Below are 22,422 nucleotides of genomic sequence, written 5' to 3' on the forward strand. Positions count from 1 at the left end.
GCAAAGAGGAGTGTCAATATTGTGCATGTACATCCTGTGTTTATAGCTTCTTTTTTAGAATTCTGCATTTGGTGTTGCATGTAACAGCAATGCTATTAGGAAGGAAGCTTTTTCTGGGTCTATCCCACAATTTGAATTCTCATAGTTTAAGGTCTGTACTTGTCAGTAATGAACACAGCAAAATGTTGATCTAAGGCACTGCAATGCAGAAGCAGCCAGTCATAATTACTTTGATTTCTGTAAGGATGGATCTTCTTTTGTGTCTGTGTCGGCTGACATGGAGATGCCCTGGGAAAAATTCAAGATGAAGACCTTGTCACTCTGGATGAATGCGAGCTCAGAAGCCTACCTGCTAGCATAGGAGTTCCCCCTCAGGACAGAGGGCCTCTAATAGTCTAGACTGGACCTTTTGAATCAATGCCGGGAGTGCTTTGCTGACTACATAATTGCAGTTAGGAAAGAGTTTCCATAATTCACCAAAGTTATCAGGTTTCATATCTACTTTTACTTATGTCGACAGCTCGCAACTCTGATACCAGGCAACTTCCAGGACTCTGCAGTGCCATTAAGTGGCAAGAGAAAAATGCAAAAGCTCAATGAACCCACCCATGGCAAATGAGCCACAGTTTTTGGATTAAAAGTGTATTTTAGAATGCTGCATTCTGCCCAGGTTATCTATGAATTCTATTTTCTATTAATGAGAATTGATATCAAGGTCATAAAGTTGGGACTCCTGAAATCAATTCATAATCATATTGCTTCCCAGAATTTCTAATGCTATACTTTCTTGAGTTAATTTTAATTTTAAGAAAGGTTTCCTTACCATTTACCCAAATTTCATACACGCACACTCCAAAACAAAAACAAAACAAAACAAAAAAACTGAATGAATATTTTTGTGCTGATACAAACTGTCACAAAGGAAGTAATGATGGGACTTGTCTACATTAACCTGACATACCAGTGAAAATAACCCCATTGTTGATTATTTGAATTAGGCGAGAATTTGGAGAAATTCTTGAAGAGGATGCGAAGGAGACCACAGACATGTGTGGGCTGCCTGTGAAATGCATGCTGCCTTGTAAATTTTCACACCCAACTTTCAAACACAGGAGTGGTACTACCCTAGCAAAACCTAAGTTTCTCCTGAGAGGCACGTGGCTAGTTCTACTTTTTCCCTTTCCCTAATGTTACAATTGAGGGTTCCTTTGATTACCCATCTCTCAAGGAAGAGAAAGAAAGGAAACTTCGTATCTGCAGAAATGATGAGGTGCAGAGAAACAGGGAGTAAGACTGGGGTCCCATCCCCCTTCTTTCTTTGCGCTAGGGAATCAGCTCTTGAAACTGCTTGCTGTTTCACAAGTAGTTACAATTAACCTAACAATGCCACACACCTGGTCCCTAATCCCTACAACAAAGAGCCAGGCACCAACCATTGCTATTTCTGTAAACCAATGAGAATTCCTGACAAGCAACTTCGTGTCAGCCCATTCCTTGCCCGCCTTTTTGTTTTTAAAAGCCTGCCTGTAACAGAGGCCACACAGAGCTCATATCCAAGGTGACCTGGGTCTGAGTCTTCTGGGAAGCTGTGCTCACTTTGGCTCAAGTCAACTCTTGAAATTATATTTTGTGCCTCAGCTGTTATGCCTAGACCGTTTGTTCCCCCAAGAAGACCACCAGAGTCCAGAGTCAAAGCCAAGCGGCAAGGATCTTTACTACAAGTTCGAACTTGGTCCCTCCATTCCACAGCATACAAGAGGGCCCCGAACAATGCGAGTGCTTGCTTTTTACAGCCCGAGGTAAACAGGATATGTAAAGTTACAGGGGAACAAGGTAATTCTCTCGGTTACAGCATTACAACTGGTTAATATTATACATTTAGCATTTTTATTGGTTCCCGCTGCGTCCTTATCGGAGATTTCCCAGGTGGTGTTTTTCTGAAGTTTGAAAGAAATATGGAGGAATGTGTTTGTGCTGGGCTCAGAAAGTTGGGAGATATATGGGGGATGTGTCTCATTCCTTTCACAGCTTTGCCTTGGAGTAGACCGGGAATATTAAAATATAATTATACCATAAAGTACTAATTAGTCTTAGTCTTAATTTGTTTGTTTTGCCAAAATAAATTTATTGATAAAGCGGAAGGGTGGTGGTTGTAGAGGTTTTATTATCTATATTTAACTTACTGCTAAGGTCTCAGTTTGCCCATGTGGGTCCCCTGTTTAATCTTTTACCTTCTATCCAGAGTCTGACTAGAATGAAACCCAGGTGGTGGATACAGGGGCTGCTTTGGGCACCATATACGCTGTTCATCACCCAGAGTTTTGCTAGCAGTTGCAGTCCAGAACCCTTTTCTTTACTATGTGCACCAAAAAGTCAGGCTTGTATAGATGTTTATTGAATTCAATCACTTGTAAAGCATAGTGCTGACGTGCGATTCTTAGGCTGTTGGAGAGTTAATATTACTGCTGATGTGCAATTCTTAGGCTATTAGAGAGTTTATAATTTAGTTGATTCTAAAATTGTCACCAAAGTCTAAAATTTACCTTCACAAAGCCCCTAATTAAGATACATTTAAGTATCTATTCAGATCATTTGGCTTTGAATTACAAAAGCAATCCCTGTTATATACAAGAAGATACATTTCTGAAAAAAATAAATCATTAATTATATATATATATATATATATATATATTTTTTTTTTTTTTTTTTTTTTTTGAGACAGAGTCTTGCTCTGCTGCCCAGGCTGGAGTGCAGTGCATGGTCTTGGCTCCCTCCAACCTCTGCTTCCTGGATTTGAGTAATTCTTGTGCCTCAGCCAGTTGAGTAGCTGGGATTATAGGTGCATGCCACCATGCCCAAGCTAATTTTTGGATTTTTGGTAGAGATGGGGTCTCCCTGTGTTGTCCAGGCTGGTCTGAAACTCCTGAGCTCAAGTGATCCATCTGCCTGAGCCTCCCAAAGTGCTAGGATTACAGGCTTGAACCATTGTGCCCAGCCTAACAATGTAAATTTTTAATATTCAGATGCTAGTCTTTAACTATACCTGCAGAATGAATTCTAAAAGATTAAAAACGTTAAATAACTCCCCCAAATAGGATATCGGGAGATATTAAAAAAATTCCATCATTATATTCTGATAAATTTATTATTTGTAAATTTGTGAAAGTGAAAAAGCTATACTATTCAGTGAATTTTATTATATTTACTATTCTCTATTCATAAGAGAAAACAAGAACAGTATCCCTTTTCCTAAAGTTTCTTCCTAAAAAAGGAAGGCAGTCACAGAGAATTTGGAACAGATTAGTGTCATTTGGTATTAGAGGTCTTGAATTTAGCTTCTGATTGTATGGAGTAAGGTAATCTGGCATTGAGTCAAGTTATTATTCATCTCCTTTCAATACAAGGTGTATTAAATAGTATATAAATAAGTACGTCAAGCAAAACCTATTTATTGTCACAGGAAAGTCATTTGGCCAACAGCGTGTCAGAGACCAGGAAATTAACATCTTTCCCAAACACTTTTTTCTTCCTACCCGGTAGATACATTTAAGACAAATGTATAATAACATTATAACATAGCCTGATGTTATTAAAGGTAAAACTCTGCCTGCTGCATCTGAGGCTTAATAGAAAGTATGAAAATGAATTTCAAATTGTCATATAGCTTTGACAAAATGTAAGGCTATCTTTTAACTTTAATTGAATTTTAATCATTTCATGAGGTATATTCATGCCTGTATCTTCATTCCTATACAACAGAGAAATTTAGTCCTCATTGAACTTGTCAAAACCATAGCAAGAAATAAAGGTATCTGGAGAAGTGATTCTTGTCTTCATTTTTCATGTGTTTGGTGGAAAGTGTCCAACTTTCCTGCCCTGTCCTGGGAAGGTGGCAGAAGGAAAGGACTCATCTCAGGCGAACACTGCCAGATCTCTCCTGGAGCAGAACTTTTGGGAAAGTCTCCAAGGTTTTTAGAAAAAAACTAACAAGTTAACTGCTGTCCAATGCTCTTGCCCTACAATTAAATGTACTTGGAGCAGCACAGACACCAACACCAATGCAGAAAGCAACAGGGATGGTGCAAGAACATCCAAAGATTTTGTCATTCCAACAGTTTGAAAAATTATGGCTTAAAATCACCTAAATGTTAAAGCCTGACACAAACACACACAAACGCCAATCAACATTTAGTTGCGAAATACTGATTGCACGCTGGCAACCGTATCAAAGTAAAAACCCAGTGGTAACACGTAAGATACTAGTATGAGATTTGCTTATTACGATTTTTCTTAGAAGTAGCAGAAATGGTTGAGGATTTGGGATAATCCATCAATACCAATTTATAGAGTCTGGATTTACATAGACATACAGAAAAGCTCATTTACTTATACATACACATACATACATAAAAGAAAAACCTTCAGTTTAGCAGGAATTGAAGCTAATTTCCTATCAGAGAAGAATTCTTTTTGTTGGCTCAAAAGCATCATGTACTAACCACTGGCCACTCAAGAACATCAATGATTTCCCTTTTCCTAACCAATTAAATATCAAGTTATTAACCTATGCTGTGGGCTGACCTAAGTCACTTTGGCTTTTCACATTTATTAGTGTTTTGGGGGGTAGAAAATCAGTTTCCAATAGACATCTACCACGACGAGGTGGAATAAAATCAAGTCTCAGACCTAATTGTGCCAAGCACACGTGCGCGCACACACAACCTGTCACACACAATATCTGGCATTATTTGATCAATGATATCACAAATCTTTCTTTTCTTTTAGCCCTCCAACCCTTACCTTGAATATGAGCTTATGTGGAAGAATATTCCAGTTCCAGAAAGGTGGAACATGGCCAGGCGGTCTCAGACGGTCTCAGGTGACTTCCTCAGTGGACTCAGGTGACAGAAAGGCAGAGTGGAATGGAGCCCTAAGCCACGGCTGCACTCAGAGGAGCAGAGGTTTCCGAGCTTGCTAACCACGCTTGCCTTGTCTGTGCAAGGAGGGCGGTGTTTTACATTTTCCCAAGTCCATTCACATATCTCTAAGGAGACACATTCCACCAATGATAAAATATTTCTAGCTTTCTTTATGTCACATAAGAAGAAATGAGTAGCTCTGATCAAGACGAAAGATAACAGTACTATTTGTAATTACTGTCTTTGGAGGGAGGAATCCTCATTAGCGTCCTTTACCTGCAAAGTAACCACCTGGTATTCCTGGATGTTTCCTCATACTTCAAATAGTATATAATGCCTCTTGGGGGTAGAATACAGCTAAGATCTTTCTATAACACACAGTCTATGCTGAAGTTTTGTTTTGTTTTGTTTCTAATCAAAGAAAATACAACATATTCAAGGCCCTCCACAATATGGTTTTCTTCACGTTTACTTCCCCCAGCTTCTCCCCTAAATTCTCCCATCAAATAACTCACTCAATTTGAACATCCCCTGTGCCAGTGCTGGTGCTACTTTCTCTATCTGAAAAAACTTTATTTCTCCACATCTCTGTTCAAAATACATAAGTCATCCTTGAAAGCTCATTTTTGAAGCAATTTTTTTAATACCTTTTTTAGTGTACATGTAATAACATTTATGAACATACTTCTATACATTTAATAGCAAATTTGCTGTATATTTGATAATGCATTTCATTAATTATTACATTTGCTACATATCTATTAAACCAAGACTAGGTGCTAAGTAGCAGGACCAATGATGAGATTTTCCCTGGGTCCAGGTAGCCTATGAGTGTGCCAGCAAACCAGGGAGCACGGCGTGACAAGCACTGTGTGGGAAACGTATGGTACATCTGCAGCTAACACAGCCTGTGGAAGGGGTCTGCTAAGTGTGCCTGGTAGAATCCTTTTCTAAAAAATACAGCTTGAGGTGAGATTAAAGAATAAATAGAAGTTCTATTTTAAAAGGGAAAAGCAAAGAAACATGAGACAGCAAAATCTGACCTTTCAAGAACAGATGGCATGATTTTTTTTTTCATGGTTGCTGCTACATATGTGCGCCGTAGTATGAAATTCAAATCATGTATTGTAGACTGTGGCAGTCACTGAAATTGGAAATGCAGGGAATAATTTCAAATAACTGTTTTGGAAAGATCACTCTACTGCCCTGTGGAAGACGGATGGAGAAGGCACGGCTGGAGAGACTGCAATGAGAATGACTAATGGTTCACATGAGGAGCGAGGGTGGCTGGAGTAAAGCACTGTCCATGTGGACAGAGAGAGCAGAAATGGGAATGGGGATCAGATCTACTTAAAAGCCTTAGCAGTATGACTGGGAGCAAACATACAAAAGAGTGAAAGAGGTGGCAGGTAAGATGGCCGTCAGGCCTGCTCTGCAGGTGACCGGGCCAAAAATCAGAGAAGAAAAGCAGAAGCAGCGTCTCAGAAAGCAGGAGAAGCATCTCGCTGTAGAGAGGGGAACACCCTGACCCCACGGGAGAAGCACTGAGTCTGAAGAACAGATGTGACGTCTAAGAGGGTGGTTTGTATGTAATCCTAGAGTGCAGGAGAGAACACCAGATACAAACATCAGTTTCAGTCATCATTATAAAGCAGTAGGTGAAAGAATGGACAGGAACAAGGGTGCCTGAGTTAGAAAGAAAAGAAGGTCTGGTCCTCAAATCCAGGAAATGCAGCTATTTAAGAGGTGGTTAGGGAAAATAAATCTATGGAAGAGGCAGGAAGGAGCAGAGTCAGCAAGAGAAACCAAGGGAATGAGAAGGGAGAAAAGAATCTCAAGACAAAAAGCGGCCACATTGTCAACTTCTCCAAGAGAGTAAGTGAACCAGGAAGAAGGAGGAAAAAGAAAAATATTCCACTGGAATGGTTCCTGGAAACTCAGAGGTGACCGAGTGGAATTACGAAGCAGTGGAACAGAACGTAGATATCGTCTCTTGCCCAGTGTTGCCTTTATTCTCTCTCTTATCGAGTCATTTTGTTCTTTTCTAATCCCCTCCTCTCTTGCTCCATTTGTGTTGCTTTAAAGGAATACCCAAGGCTGGATAACTTAGAAAGAAAAGAGGTGTGTTTGACTCACAGTTCTGCAGGCTGTACAAGAAGCAAGCACCAGCATGTGCTTCAGGTGAGGCCCTCAGAGAGCTTCCAATCATGAAGGGAGGCAAATGGGAAGCAGGCCTGTCACATGGGCAAAGAGGGAGGAAGAGAAAGAGAAGAGGGAGGCCAGACCCTTTAAATGGCCAGCTCCAGTGTGAACTAATAGAGCAAGGACTCATTTCCAAGGGGAGGGCCCCAAGCCATTCATGAGGCATTCACCACCCCCCCAGCCAACACCGCCCATCAGACCCCACCTCCAGCACTGAGGATCACATGAGATTTGGAGGGAACAAACACACAAATACTATGATCCCCTCTATGATGTCATAATGTGGCTAAATTGTGCCACCCTCCACTTCCTATGCTGAGACCCTAACCCTCAGGACAACTGTATTTGGAGACAGGGCCTTTAGTAAATAATGAGGCTAAATGAGGTCATAATGACAGGATGCTAATCCATACAACTAGTACCTTTTTTTTTTTTTTAGACGGAATCTCGCTCTGTCACCCAGAATGGAGTGCAGTGGTGTGATCTCAGCTCACTGCAGCCTCCGCGTCCGGGGTTTAAGCGATTCTCCTGCCTCAGCCTCCCAAGTAGCTGGAACTACATGTGCTCACCACCACGCCTGGCTAATTTTTTAATTTTTAGTAGAGACGGGGTTTCACCATGTTGGTCAGGCTGGTCTTGAAGGCTGGTCTTGAACTCCTGACCTTGTCCACCCGCCTCATCCTCCCAAAGTGCTGGGATTACATGTGTGAGCCACCGAGACCAGCCCTGGTGCCCTTTTAAGAACAGGAAGAGGGAGAGAGCGATCTTGCTCTAGCAACACACGAGAAGAGGCAACGTGAGTACACAATGAAATGGTGGCTTCCTACAAGGTAGGAGAAGATGCGGAATGCACTGTCCCTCGCTGGCTGGACTCCAGAACTGTGAGAAGTCAACTTCTGTTGTGTAGCTGTCCAGTCTATAGTAGCTGTTATGGCAGCCCAAGGTGACTGGTACACATGGTATCCCCTAAGGCAGCTAGAGCTACCCGTTTTAAAAAAGGCTTTGACTTATTTTGATCTTGTATATAATATTCGAAATAACAAATCTGTAAAAGTCCAGATGGTAAATTCTTCTCTAAAAAGTGTCTTCCTATATATAAAACCCATGAATTTATTTTCTAGGGAAAAAGTGAAGGAAAGATTCATATCCATGATAGTGCTGCTTGTATATTTTGCATTTCTGTAGAGGAAGAGGAGACTAATATACCGGGAGTGCTGTGATCCCAGGTGTTTCTTGTTTATGAGAACAAGACATTTTACATTCTTCCATTGTAGGTTTCATAACCTCAAGGATACACAGGAATCTGAAATGTCAGTGGCTCGGCTGGAAGAGACAGCGATAGCAATAGGAAGAGACAGCAATGGCTCCATGGACAATTTTGGCAGAGAGAAGAAAACAAGGGTGCCAGTCCAATCTTGATTGTTGCCTGTTATAGTCAATAAACTGTCTTTTTGACTCCTTGATGGGCTTTGGCTCCTAGAAGCAAACAGAATAAAAACAAAAACAAACAACCTTTTCATGAGCAAATTCCAATGCATGAACAGTACTCTGGCACCCAGACAGCTTATAATTTAGGACCAGGAAATAATCAACTGTGTACAGTTTGCAGCGATTCTCCCAAGAGTCATTTTGAGTCTTTGTACCACTTTCTACACGATGCCGCTCTTGTGATGTGATGCCTCTGGGCCAAAATGAGAATATACTACAGTGGTTCTGGACCTGCAGGAGATAAATAATTAATTCCAAACTCAGCCAGCAGCCAGTCCTGCTGACTTTAGTTGACAAAAAGCGACTATTACCCAGACTCCGACGCTGAATACACAGACTGGGAAAAAGCCCTGGAGTGTCATGGTATTTGCAATATCTGTGAATGACGATCTCCTTTTAATACAGTTTCTTACCTCCGGTTTTCCCCAGTAATATCCTAGTAAATAGGAGCAGCCTGAGAGAATCGGCCATTCTCTTTACTTTATTTTTCATTCTTACTATACTATAGCATGATTTATTCTGTTGGTATTATATATTCTTCACTATTCTTAAAATCAGGGGACCTATTTTAGGTATACTAAATGTTCAAATTTGGCAGAAATTTAGAAGCTTCTTCCTTAAAAGCAATTTATATTATAGATATCTGTACTTGGCCTCAGAAATCCCATTGCATTCATGATACAGTTTGGCTCTGTGTCCCCACCCAAATCTCACCTTGAATTGCAGTTCCCATAATCCACCTGTGTCATCGGAGGGACCCAGTGGGATGTAATTGAATCATGGGGGTCGTTATCCGCATGCTGTTCTCATGATAGTGAGTGAGTTCTCGTGAGGTCTGATGGTTTTATAAAGGACTTTTTCTCCTTTTGTTTGACACTTCTCCTTGCTGCCACCTTGTGAAGAAGAAGGTGTTTACTTCCCTTTCTGCCATGATTGTAAGTTTCCTGAGGCCTTCCCAGCCCTGCGGAACTTTGAGTCAATTAAACCTTTTTTCTTTATAAATTACTCCATCTCAGGTATTGCTTCATAGCAGCATGAGAACAATGGACTAATGCAAATTATAAAACTGATAAAACAAGCAAGTCAATGCAAAAGGCCTAGTCCAAGAAGACAAATGAGAATTTCTACTTTAAAACTTCAAAATCAGGTACTTTGATTATTCATTTACAATTTTGTTTTCCTATTTCATAATAAACATGGTAATTTGTATTAAGAAAATATTCCAAAACTAATCTCTCTGTTGAGATGAACTATTTGTCCCTCATAGATTAGACTACATCTATATATGTCAAGAGCATACAGAAATATGTATACTTACATTTTCTCTTTTTTCCAAATTTATAAATTGTGACTGTTCTTTCGTTTTGTTTTTTAGTTTTATTTTAGACAGAGTGAATACATGTGTAGATTTATTACATAGGAATATTGTGTGATGCTGAAGTTTGTTGTATGGATTCCATCACCTGATAGTGAGCATAGTACCTGAGAGGTAGTTTTTTAACCCACCTCTCCCAAACCTTCTATGAGTCCACAGTGTCTACTGCTTCCAGATTCATGTTCATGTGTGCTCAATGTTTAGCTACCACTTTTAAGTTAGAACATATAGTATTTGGTTTTCTGTTTCTGTGTTAGTTTACTTAGAATTATGGCTTCCAGCTTCATGCACGCTGCTACAAGGACATGACTTAATTTTTTTTATGGCCATGCAGTATTTGTTAGTGTATATGTGCTATAGTTTCTTTATCTGATCTACCATTGATGGACAACTGGGTTGATTCCATTGGCTATTGTGAATAGCTTGACAATGAACATATGAGTGCACGTGTCTTTTTTTGAATTATTTTCCTTTGGATAATGGAATTACTGGCTCAAATGGTAGTTCTAAGTTATTTGAGAAACCTCCACACTGAGAAATCTCCACATGATGGCTTTCCACAGTGGCTGAGCTGATCTGAATTCCTATCAACAATGTGTAAGCATTCCCTTTTTCACAGCCTGACCATCTTTTTTCATCGTTGTTGTTTTTTGGACTTTTTAACAATAATCATTCTGGCTGGTATGAGATGGTATCTCACTGTGGCTTTGATTTAAGGAATTTAAATTATTTTCCTGTTACTTGCTATTGTTGGCCTTGTTGAAGATTAGATGGTTGTTGGAGTGTGGTTTGATTTCTGAAATTTTATTCTACTCCATTGGTCATAATGTGTCTGTTTTTGCACCCATTCCAAGCTCTTTTGCTTAATGTGGCTTTATAATACAGTTTGAAGTTGGGTAGTGTGATTCCTCCAGCCTTATTCTTTTTGCTTAGGATGGCTTTGGCTATTCAGGTTTGTTTTGGAATCCGTATGAATTTTAGAATAGTATTTTTTATTTCTGTGAAGAATGCCATTGGTGGATTGATAAAAATAGTATTGAATCTAAATTGCTTTGGGCAGTATGACCATTTTTATGATATTGATTCTTCCAGTCCATGCACATGAACCATTTTTTCATTTATTTGTCTCTGATTTCTTTCTGCCGTGTTTTGTAATTCTCTTTGTAGAGATTTTTCACCTCCTTTATTAGCTGTATGCCTGGGTATTTCATTTTCCTTGTGGCTACTGTAAGTGGGATTATGCACTTGATTTCATTCTCAGCATGGACCTTGTTGGTGTATAGAAATGCTACTGAGTTTCATATATTGATTTTGTATCCTGAAACTTGGCTAAAGTCATTTATCCTAGGAGCCTTTTGGGAGAGTCTTACGGATTTTCATTGTATAGAATCATATCAGTGAAAAGAGATAGTTTATGTTTTTTCTTATTTGGAGGCCTTTTCCTTTTTTCTCTTGCCTGAATGCTGTGCCTGGGACTTGCACTACTATGCTGAATAGGAGTGGTGAGAGTGGGCATCCTTTTCTTATTTCAGTTCTCAAAGGGAATAGTTCAAACTTTTGCTCATTCCACATGATGTTGGCTGTGGGACTGTCACAAATGGCTCTTAATATTTTGAGATGTGTTCCTTTGATGCCTAGTCTGTTGAAGATTTTTATCGTAAAGGGATGTTGGCTTTTATCAAAAGATTTTTCTGCATCTATTGAGATGATCCTATGGTTTTTGCTTTTGATTCTGTTTAAGTTGTGAATCACACGTATTTATTTGCTTATGTTGAACCAGCCTTGCATCTCACAGCCTGAGATAAAGCCTACTTGATTGTGGTGAATTAACTTTTCAACGTGCTGCTGGATTCAATTTGCTATTATTTTGTTGGGGATTTTGGCAATGTTCATAAGGGATATTGGTCTGAAGTTTTCTTTTTTCATTGTGTCCCTGCCAGATTTGGGTATCAGGCTGATGCTGGCTTGATAGAATAAGTTAGGGAGAAGCCTCTCCTCCTCAATTTTTTTGGAATAGTTTCAGTAGGCTTGGCACCAGTTCCTCTTTGTGTGTCTAGTAGAATTTGGTTGTAAATCCATCTTGTCTAGGGCTTTTTCGGCTGATAGGTTATCACTAATTCAGTTTCAGAAGTTGATACTGGGGTCTATTCAGGGTTTCAAACGCTTCCTAAGTCAATCTTGGGAGATGATGTGTTTCCAGGCAGTTATGCGATTCCTCTAGATTTTCTAATTGTGTGCATAGAGTTGTTCATAGTAGTCTCGGAGACTTTTATACGTCCCCTTTTTAACCTCTATTTTATTCAAAGCAATGATCTTCAATAAACTAAAGACAAAGAATCGGAAAAACTGATTCAAATAATCTAGATGTTTAATGCCTGGAGAATGAATGTAATTCATTTAATATTTACCCAATTATGGTCACTGGTGATATCCTCATTGGCCAGTGACATTGAGGTCCCATGAAGCCCCCTGGCTCTCTGTTCCTTTTTACCCCAGGGATCTGTGCAAAGGCTGTGAATGTCAGGGCTGTGAATGTCATGGGTCCAGCAACCTTTGTTTCACCCGTTGCCATCCCCATTGACAGACCCTTACAATGTGGAGACGGGTCCTTCTAAAGTGTGGGAACTTCATGGGACCTCAGTGTCAGTGTTGTGTGGGAACTTCATGGGACCTCAGTGTCAGTGTTGTGTGGGAACTTCATGGGACCTCAGTGTCAGTGTTGTGTGGGAACTTCATGGGACCTCAGTGTCAGTGTTGTGTGGGAACTTCATGGGACCTCAGTGTCAGTGTTGTGTGGGAACTTCATGGGAACTCAGTGTCAGTGTTGTGTGGGAACTACACTTTATAAGGACCCATCTCCACATCCTAAAGGTCATCATCCCTTGTCATCCCTTCATCAGTATAGGGGAAAATCTCTACTTCTCTGCCGTATTCAGAGACACTGTTTTCTATCTTCCTTCTCTATAGTGAGATACAAGCCATAGGATCATCTCAGTAGATGCAGAAAAAAGCTTTTGATAAAATCCAACACCCCTTAATGATAAAATCTTCAACAGAAGAGGCATCAAAGGAACACACCCCAAAATATTAAGAGCCATTTATGACAATCTCACAGCCAACATCATACTGAATGTTCTATAGAAGGGAGATTTTCTGTCTCTCTTCTCATCGATGGCTTTACACTTTTACATAAAGGGGAAAATAGCATAAACAGCTGTTGTTTCCTGAAGTTTTGATTCAGGGGAGCAAAGATCCCTGAAGCAGGAAAATAGTCAGGGTCTTGCTGCCTAGAAGGCAGAATGGGAAAGACCTGGGAGAGAAAATTCAAAGAGCAGAAAAAAAAAACCGGCACCTCAAGAAAGCATTCTACCACCATGGTAATTAAGAACCTAGACAAGCCTGGTTCAAATCCTGGCCTTGCCGTTTACATGTTGTCTGACCTTGAACAAGACATTTGACCTTTTTTTCTTTCCAACATCGTATTAAAAATAATATGCATATATAAATACATATGCTAATACACTTGGAGAAAAGTACCCCGGCCTTAAGTGTACAGCTCAGCATATTTTGAGCACAGACATTCAGATAAAAAGGGGGCAAGCACCCAGAGGCCCCTCCCCTTGTTCTTTCTGGCCATTGCTGCCCCTGCTGAGATGACCCCCTCCTGACTCCCAGTAGCTCAGAATAGTTATTCTTCACTCTGGTGGGCCCCATTACTTAAGTCCTTTTTGCTTCCTTTATGAAACAGGGATTATCAAAGTACCTTCATCCTGGTGTTGTTATGACAAGTAAACAAATTAATATTTTAAAAATGTTTAGAATAGCCTATGCATAGTAGGCACTGTGTATTTGTTAAATAAAACACATATTTTAGAAAAATTAATGGTTTAATATAAGTTGTGTGACCCTAAACCTATGAATTATGCTTAAAAAAACAGATCGACACATGAAGAAGTAAATGACCTACCCCAGATAAATAAAAATTCAGCTTCGCAAATGTTTCATTCACTCCTACGTAGTGACCTTAGAATAGCATTACACACATTTCTTAGGTTCGTTTGATTGAAATAAAATGTAAACGTATATATATGTCTCCATAGGGATTGAATATGGTTTCTTTCTGAAACTTATCACTTCGTCCTATTGTGAAAAAGTTACGCATTATATCATGTGTCACTTTAAAGCATCTCTAGATATTGCTCAAATTCATTTATTGAATAAGAAATTTGTATATTGCTCGTACACAGGCATTTTTAATTTATAGAATGTCATCTTAATAGGGCTGCAAGTGTTTGGATTACATAAGTGTGGTTATTGGAATTAAGGAAAACACCTCTATTAAAGAGAATGTACCTGGAATTGCTGAGGCTGCCATCAGATTAAAGTGGTTTGCTACATTCTAAAAAGGGCATGGGATCAACATTAAGAATCCTGTTTCATTTGTCACCATTTCATGGAACTGATTTTCTGTCCTTAGGAATGAGGACATTTTGTGACTGAGCTGCCAGAAGACGACGTGGCTGGACTCTAAATACTTCTTTTAAAAAAGTGAGGAAAAAGGAGAGCAGGTTTGTTTTGTTTTGTTTTGTTTTTTTCCAAGCTTAAAGAACAATGTATACATTAGGACATCATTTCATGTAAACCATATGATCTTTTACTCTCCGTTTTTGCTTATTATTGAATATCTATTATATGATTGCTTTAGTTTTCTGAAAATCTATCTCACAAGAACATTATGTTTCTAGATAATCAGTGACATGGCACAACCAAACACCTCAGAAGATTCAACATCCAACGTTCCATTTAGAAATGATGCCACAGTGACCGACAACGCTGAACTTCAAAAGTGAGACAGGGAAAGTCATTAATAATCAAACTAAAAACACATTATGTCAAGTTTAGAAGTAGCCATTATAGAAGGTGATTCTCTGAAGTTTCATTTCTACAAATGAACGGGCAATATTTGTGGACTCTATTGAGAGCCCAAAAAGCAAAGAAAAGTAGTAACATATTTGGCAAACCTCCTGTTGTTTTAGTAGATTTGTTTTTATGTTGCTGAGAAGAAATACTTGAAATTTTTCAGGGAGGAGAGCTTTGCTGCAAACACTTTGAGGTTATTAGAAGTAGTGAGGATCGCGAGTATGCAGCCTGTGCAGTTGCATGGACCCCTGCTCTCAGAAGAGCCTCACACATGTGTTCTGTTGAATTTTCTGCAATTAATTCATCGAGATTTAAATTAAACAAAGACTGATTCATACCTTCGATGGGCCAGGCACTGTACTAGGTATCACCACGGATACAACAGTAAGCACACTAAATATGGTCCCTGCCCTTAGGCACTAATTCAATAGAAAGCAATATAGAAAATTTGACAAAGAAGTAAGCACAATGAGTGTGACAAAGTGTTATGACTATGTGTAGTCTACTATAAGCGACATATCGTGGTTATAAGACTAATGACAGCCATGAGGCCACCTGGACGTCTCACAGTGCCTGCACTATGTATCACTTAGCAATTTAATGTCACCTGGCTTGGGGATTTCCACTTCTGGCCCAGGGATTACCAGAACTCTAGGACAAGGGGACCTAAAACCCTGGTTGTTCTAGAGACAAGGCCACCTCAGCACAGATGCCAATTTCATAAGCCTTGAAACAAAGTTTACCCTTAAAGAATGGCTTAAACTCTCTTTACAGAAGAAACGCCTGGTAGTTGACCTGAATTGAATACAGGTAGAAGAAGAAGGAGGATTGAATACGGGTAGAAGAAGGAGGAGAAGTCCCCCAAATACTGAAAATGGTCTCTGGCTGGAAGTCCCCCTGGCCAGTCAATCATCTGACCCTGACTGTCTGGCCCATGCCACAGCGGGCTCCCACTAACCCTCTTGTAAGAAAAGTGCTTAAGCATCAGACAGAGTCTAAGGCTCATCTACGACAAGAATCAAGCTGCAGGGGAGAAGTTGCCCCTGGGGGAAGGCTGATTAACTAGAACCACCCAAGATCCTTGAATGTGACACTAAATATGATTGTATAATAAGAAAAAACACAATGCACAAACAGCCTGTAGGCATTGGCTAGCAGGGGAGAACAGTAGAGAACAGTTTATGTAAGGCAATAGCTGATGAAAAAGTGAGTGGACATTTAAGCAATGGAGAAGGCAAATATTCACTTCCTAAACCTGCTGTATTAGGAGACGTGGAACTTTGAAAATAGAAAAGTAGAACATTACCCGGAAGGCAACACAGAATTTTGGAGAACATCATCTTACATAGATTGTGTGAGAACTTGTTAGTGACTGAATAAGAGAGAGAAAAACCAAGAAAGGAAGAAACTGAGAGAAACCAAGAGAGAGAACATGATGAAGCAGGTGAACACCCAGTAGCATCAGTGCTCAGACATCCTGGGTTTTCTATAATCACCTGAATTTCCTGATTTAGGTCTATCTCACGGAAACTATTCCTTGGTTCAATTTCTTGGGTCCATTTTTAATGCCATTTTAACTCATCAGCAATCTGTCCTTAGGGATTTGCCATTTGGGTCACAGAATGTGTTTGCCTCTTTCCCTGGTTCTGTTGAACAGCGAGTGGCCCTCGTTATGGCACACACTTTACCTGTGACAATTACACCTGAACACAGCAGAGATACTTGACTCTAAACGAAATAGCCAATCTCTTCTTTAGTTACAATGTCAGTGTAAAATGCAAACATGTTTTGAATCAAATGTATGTTCTTAAATCACTGAATGGTGGAAAAAAGAGAAAAGGGAAAATAATATGTGGATATTTCAAGATTTTTTAAAAAATAAATGGAGTTGGGGAAAAAATTAAGTCATTCAAAAGCTAGTTTTTGTGATACTTCTAGCTTCTTACCAAAGATATTGGATTTGAGAGCTCAAAGAAATGTCTAAGAAGTTTCCAAACCTAAAATTTAAAACGCTAAGTGGATTCCTTTTCCTTTATGATTACAAAGTTAGAACAACATTCTGTGTGAGGGTTCATTGTCTGGTGATCTGTAATGATAGGGTTTCTGGCCAGATTCTTGACAATATCAATAAACACATTTCCTATCAACCACAGCCTCACTCCCCTGGACATTGTGACATAAACACTAGTTGGTTAAATCCAGTCTCAGCTATTCTCTTAGAATGCCAAACTTAAACCACGATTCAGCGCACACTGGCGGCATGCCCCAGGGGAGCCGCGGCCTGGCAATGCACGCATCGTGTGGTAGCTCAGGAGCGCCACCAGTCGTAGAGAAGGAGAAAAGCAGGGCAGGGAAAATATTCCACATTTGTTATATTTTGGGGATATATATTTAAATAAAGGAGATATTTTATTCTACAACTGTATTTTGCTCATTTGCTGTTTGATGATGTTTTACTAAAATGTTAAAACGTGTTTATTGACTATAAATAGATAATAAGTATATTTTACAGAAAGAAAGAGAAAGAAAGAAAAAGAAAGAAAAAAGAAAAGAAAGAAAGAAAGAAAGAAAGAAAGAAAGAAAGAAAGAAAGAAAGAAAGAAAGAAAGAAAGAAAGAAAGAAAGGAAAGAAAAAAAGAGGAAGGCAGGGAGGAAGGAGAACAAACATCAAAACTTGTCTTACCTTTATAGAAACTCTTGTGTTCAAACACTGTTCATTATATATTTTTTCTTTAAATAATACCCTTAAGAAATGTACAATTCTAAAGCCCTAGAACAGTTTGTGTTTTTGTGGTTAAAGAAACCAGTGTGCACTATTTAAATAAACCATGAGGGCTTCATAACAGAAATTCAAGTGTCTGGGTTGTGCTTGATCATTGCACAGGGTTTCAGCTGTGGTTTGCAGATTCTTGTAAACTAAACCTCATGGAAAGAGCCCACATTGACAGCTCACTTGTGACCCTTGAGGACAGAAGGCATTGAACTGCCGCCTGAAAACACTCTTCTGGTTCTTAAATGTCTCTTCTATCCATTCCGTGTTCACAAAGGCATTCAACATAGCAAATGCTCTGGAAGCTATTTCTGAGTCATAAACCCGGTGACATGAGCCAAGGTCTTCAATGGAGACGCTCCTGGCCTAAAAGCCTCTGTTCAGTGAGTGCTCCTACCTTCTGTGGCACGCAGCCTTCTTTCTCTCTGTGCTCCTCTGCATTTACCATCTCGCAGGCCAGTCCCCACCCCTTTCCGTCATCAACACCTCTCCACCTCCGGCTTCTTCCCCTGAAGGCAGCCTGTCTGGCTGCTTCTCATCCATCAGCTCTCTGCTCACATGTCCACACTGCAAAGAGGCTGTCTGTGACCGACAGACAGAAAACAGGCCTACCTATCTATTTGATTCCAACAACTCACTGCAATTCGCAACTATTCTATTTATTTTCTTCTGTTTTTTTCCTCTTGTGGTGCATATCTCCCTCTCCAAAATAGAAACTTGACCAATACAGCCTCTTAACTACCTTATTTACCGTTTTGTTAGCAGCATATAGTAACATGCCCTGGGGTGATGTGTGCACAATAATAATTTTGGAATGCTGAGATTAAGATTTTTCTATCTATCAAACTGAACAAGATATCTGAGGCTCTTTTGATAGGCCTAGGCAGATGTAAATAACTCTATATCATTGTAGCACGGTTTGCTGAAAGCTAACTCAAGGGCTACAAAGGCAGAGAAGTAAGTATAGAAGTTTATAGTATTAGTTTGGTGAATAATATTATGATAAACATTTAAACTTTTCCTGGAATTCTGCAGCTTTGAAGAATAGAGAAAAGTGTTGATGTTTCTCCAGCACAGGTAATCTCAGTGCAACTGGAGAAAGTTTGAAGTTACTGAATATTTGGCCAACTGAATTTGCTAGTCTGCTTAAATAACAACTCCCCAAATCTTGATACCCTGGTCTTTTTAAACATGGACTAACAAAAATTCGACTGACTAAAACTTTCATTTATATTCATCTGAATATAGAGCATATTCTGAATATATAGACAATGACACTGCAATCTCCCAAAATGCATATTCCTGGAACATTGCATTCTACCAGTCTTCTGTGTTACCTACTTTATGTTAATTTTGGCTATGTTATATGTTCCAAAAGTACCAAGATTTTCTCACTTAAACAGTAACAAGTGAGTTTCAGTTGGGGTTGTTTATTTATGAAAGCTGTTTAACTGCAGCTATGAGAGGCACCATGGGAGGGAGTCTGCAAACTGGTAAGACAGGAAAAGTTTCTCATGGAAGGGTAAAAACAAGGCATTGTTTGGTAGAAAAAGGATAAACAAGAAAAAACTAGTGTGAAAGAAAACAAAAATAACAAATGTAAAAGGGAGCCAATATGTTCCCCTCTCCCTGGAAAAAACAATTGTCTTTTGGTCAATAGTAAAATTAGATAAATAAAGATAGATAATAGATATTTTGTGATATTAAGTGAGAGGTATTTAATGTAAATTTTAGTATTCTGACTTTAAAAATTAAAAATCGGAAAACCTGTTTGACATCCTAATTTTTGTTTTGAATGTTTACTGAAGTATTAAATCAAAAAATCTAGGAACTGGTTGATGCTGAAATGGATAGAAGTAGCATGAGTGAAAAGTGAAGCAGAGGCATCAGGTCAATGCATCCTCAGAAGCTATAAGACAGTGTGGCATGGGAGATGACCCCTCTGTTTAGTTTCCTCAAGTTCCGTGACAGGCTAGTAAGACTGAGTTTGACACCTTGGGAGAGACACTTCTGCCAAGTTTGTCATCCATTAAATTCACATTAAACAACAAGAGTTGACCAGAGTAATGTTGAGAGTTGAATAATGTTATGCTAGAAAGAAGATAAGAATTGTTTTCATTTATTCGAAGAATTTTTACAAGGTAGATATCCCAAACCAGAAATGTTATATAAACTAATAGCTAGGTAACTTCACATAAAGTTGAAATAACTTGGATACAGCACAGTTTAAATGGTGATCTTTCACATTAGTCAAGAATTTTTATCAGATTCATGAATTTATGACTTTTATAATAAAAATTATTAAATGGGGTTATTTATAGTTTGGACTAATTGAGTTCATAAATCAAGGGAAAAAGCAGAAAAATAGGTTTGCACTGTGTTCTTAAAATCTTGAGTTTTTATGTTCTTAAAGGACACATTTTAGTGGAAAAAAAAGTTTAAAAAATTATCTGGAAATTATAATGGTTAAGGCCTAAATTCCCAAATTAGTCATGTTCAGATGACTTGATCAAAATGCCACTTAAATCAATAATTTAAAATGACTAGTTATGTAAACAGATCTGAGCAAATTCTAGGTTTATTGACAAGGGAAAGAAAAAAGAAAACAAGAAAGGGGAGGAGGAAAGACAAGAAAGAAACTTGCTGAGGGTAACACATTGTAGAGCAACAGTAAATTTTGGTAACAGTGGACTATTTGTTCTGGTGGGTAAAAGTGTGTGTCTGCATCCATTTGTTTGTGTGAATAATATATGTTTGCTAAAACCTGAAACTGTTTGATATCACCCTTAAAAATAAAAATTTCTTATTTTATTTAAATAATAAATTGAAATTTTGGCTGGGCATTGTGACTCATGCCTGTAATCCTAGCACCTTGGGAGGCCGAGGAGGGTGGATCACCTGAGACCAGGAGTTTGAGAATAGCCTGGCCAACATGGTGAAACCCTGTCTGCATTAAAAACACAAAAATTAACCAGAGTAGTGGTGCATGCCTGTAATCCCACTGAGAGGTGACAGCACGCTGGCAGCCCTTGCTGGCTGTCCAGGCCTCCTCCGCCTGGGCATCCACTCTGGGGCGCTTGAGGAGCCTTTCACCCACCACTGCACTGTGGGAGCCCCTCTCTGGACTGGCCGAGGCTGGAGTTGGCTCCCTCTCCTTGCTGGGAGGTGTGGAGGGAGAGATGCTGGCGGGAACCGGGGCTGCTGGCGGGGCTCACAGTCCAGCTCGAGTTCCGGGTGGGCTGGGCTCGGTGGCTCTGCACTCAGAGTGGCTGGCTTGCGCAGCTGGCCCCAGGCAGTGAGGGGCTTAGCACCCAGGCCAGCAGCTGCTGAGATTGCAAGCAGGGTCCCCCAGCACTGCCAGCCCCCCTGCCCCATGCTCGAACTCTCACTGGGCCTCAGCTGCCTCCCCATGCGGCAGGCTCTGGACCTGCAGCCTGCCATACCCAAGTAACCCTGCAGTGGGCTCCCACATGGCCCGAGCCTCCCTGATGGGCGCCCTCAGGGCAGGATCCCACCCAAGGGCTGAGAAGTATGGGGCGGGGCAGGGCTGAGAAATGCAGGCATGGGGGAGGGACTAGCAAGCAACTCTGCCCACTACCCTGGGCCCTGGCGGGGGTTCCACTAGGTGAAGTCAGCTGGGCTCCTCAGTGTGGTGGCGACTTGGAGAACTTTTGTGTCTAGCTAGAGGATTGTAAATGCACCAATCAGCACTGTGTTGGCTCAGGGATTGCAACCACACCAATCAGCACTCTGTCAAAATGGACCAATCGGCTCTCTGTAAAATGGACCAATCAGCAGGATGTGGGTGGGGCCACATAAGAATAAAAGCAGGCTGCTCGAGTCCACAGAGGCAACACCCTGGGATATGCCTCCAGTCGGTGGAAGCTTTGCTCTTTTGCTCTTTAGGATAAATCTTGTTGGCGCTCACTCCTTATGAGCTGTAATCCTCCCCAGGAAGGTCTGCAGCTTCCCTTCTGAAGCCAGCTAGACCACAAACCTACCAGGAAGAACGAACAAGTCCAGAAGCGCTGCCTTTAAGAATTGTAATACTGAGGTCTGCAGCTTCGCTCCTGAAGTCGGCAGACCACCAACCCACCAGAAGAAAGAAACTGCAAACACATCTGAAGGAGCAAACTCAGGACACACCGTCTTTAAGAACTGTAACACTCACCCTGAGAGTCCTCTGCTTCATTCTTGGAAGTCAGCGAGATCAAGAACCCATCAAGAACCCACCAGTTCCGGACACACCACTACTTCAGAGGCTGAAGCAGTAGAATTGTTTGAACCCTGGAGGGGGAGGTTGCAGTGAGCTGAGATCGCACCACTGCACTCCAGCCTGGGCAACAGAGAGAGACTCCATCTCGAAATAATAATAAATTGAAATTTTATTAAAAGTGAGAAGAATGTTTTATCATCAAACCATTTCTGTAGCTCACTCATTTGTAGAAACCGTGTCTTTTTATTTGAGCATGGCAGCTATTAACTTATTTTTTAAGCTGCAAAGTGTTGTAAACAAATGTAGCTATTGATAAGTTCGCAAACTAGGCATTGTTAGGGCTGTGGTAGGGTAGGCAGGACTGCTAGACAGTCTCTTCATTCATATAAACCTTGAAGTTTAGAGAACTGATCTCATGCAAAAATGAGCTTATTGTATTTGAGATTATAAGAAAAACTAATAGAACAGGCAGTTGATTTTGCAGAATAAATGATGAATACTAAAGTGTAGAAAAATGTATAGAAGACAAGGTT

At 40.1% G+C, this 22,422-nt stretch overlaps 1 long non-coding RNA gene across 2 annotated transcripts; it reads left to right on the forward strand.

The window, feature by feature from the left end:
- Positions 1–1,536: 1,536 nt before the first annotated feature.
- LOC102122919 (uncharacterized) lies at positions 1,537–21,420 on the forward strand. Of its 2 annotated transcripts, XR_010587113.1 has the most exons (5): positions 6,359–7,100; positions 7,561–8,972; positions 9,626–9,756; positions 14,462–14,552; positions 14,730–21,420. It is a non-coding gene; the product is annotated as an uncharacterized lncRNA (long non-coding RNA). The 2 variants fall into 2 exon arrangements; XR_010587112.1 differs by lacking the exons at positions 6,359–7,100; positions 7,561–8,972 and adding an exon at positions 1,537–1,833 and having other exon boundaries at positions 14,730–21,418.
- The last annotated feature ends 1,002 nt before the right edge of the window (positions 21,421–22,422 follow it).

The sequence above is a fragment of the Macaca fascicularis genome, chromosome 5 (genome assembly GCF_037993035.2).
Source record: "Macaca fascicularis isolate 582-1 chromosome 5, T2T-MFA8v1.1".
NCBI classification, from domain to species: Eukaryota; Metazoa; Chordata; class Mammalia; order Primates; family Cercopithecidae; genus Macaca; species Macaca fascicularis.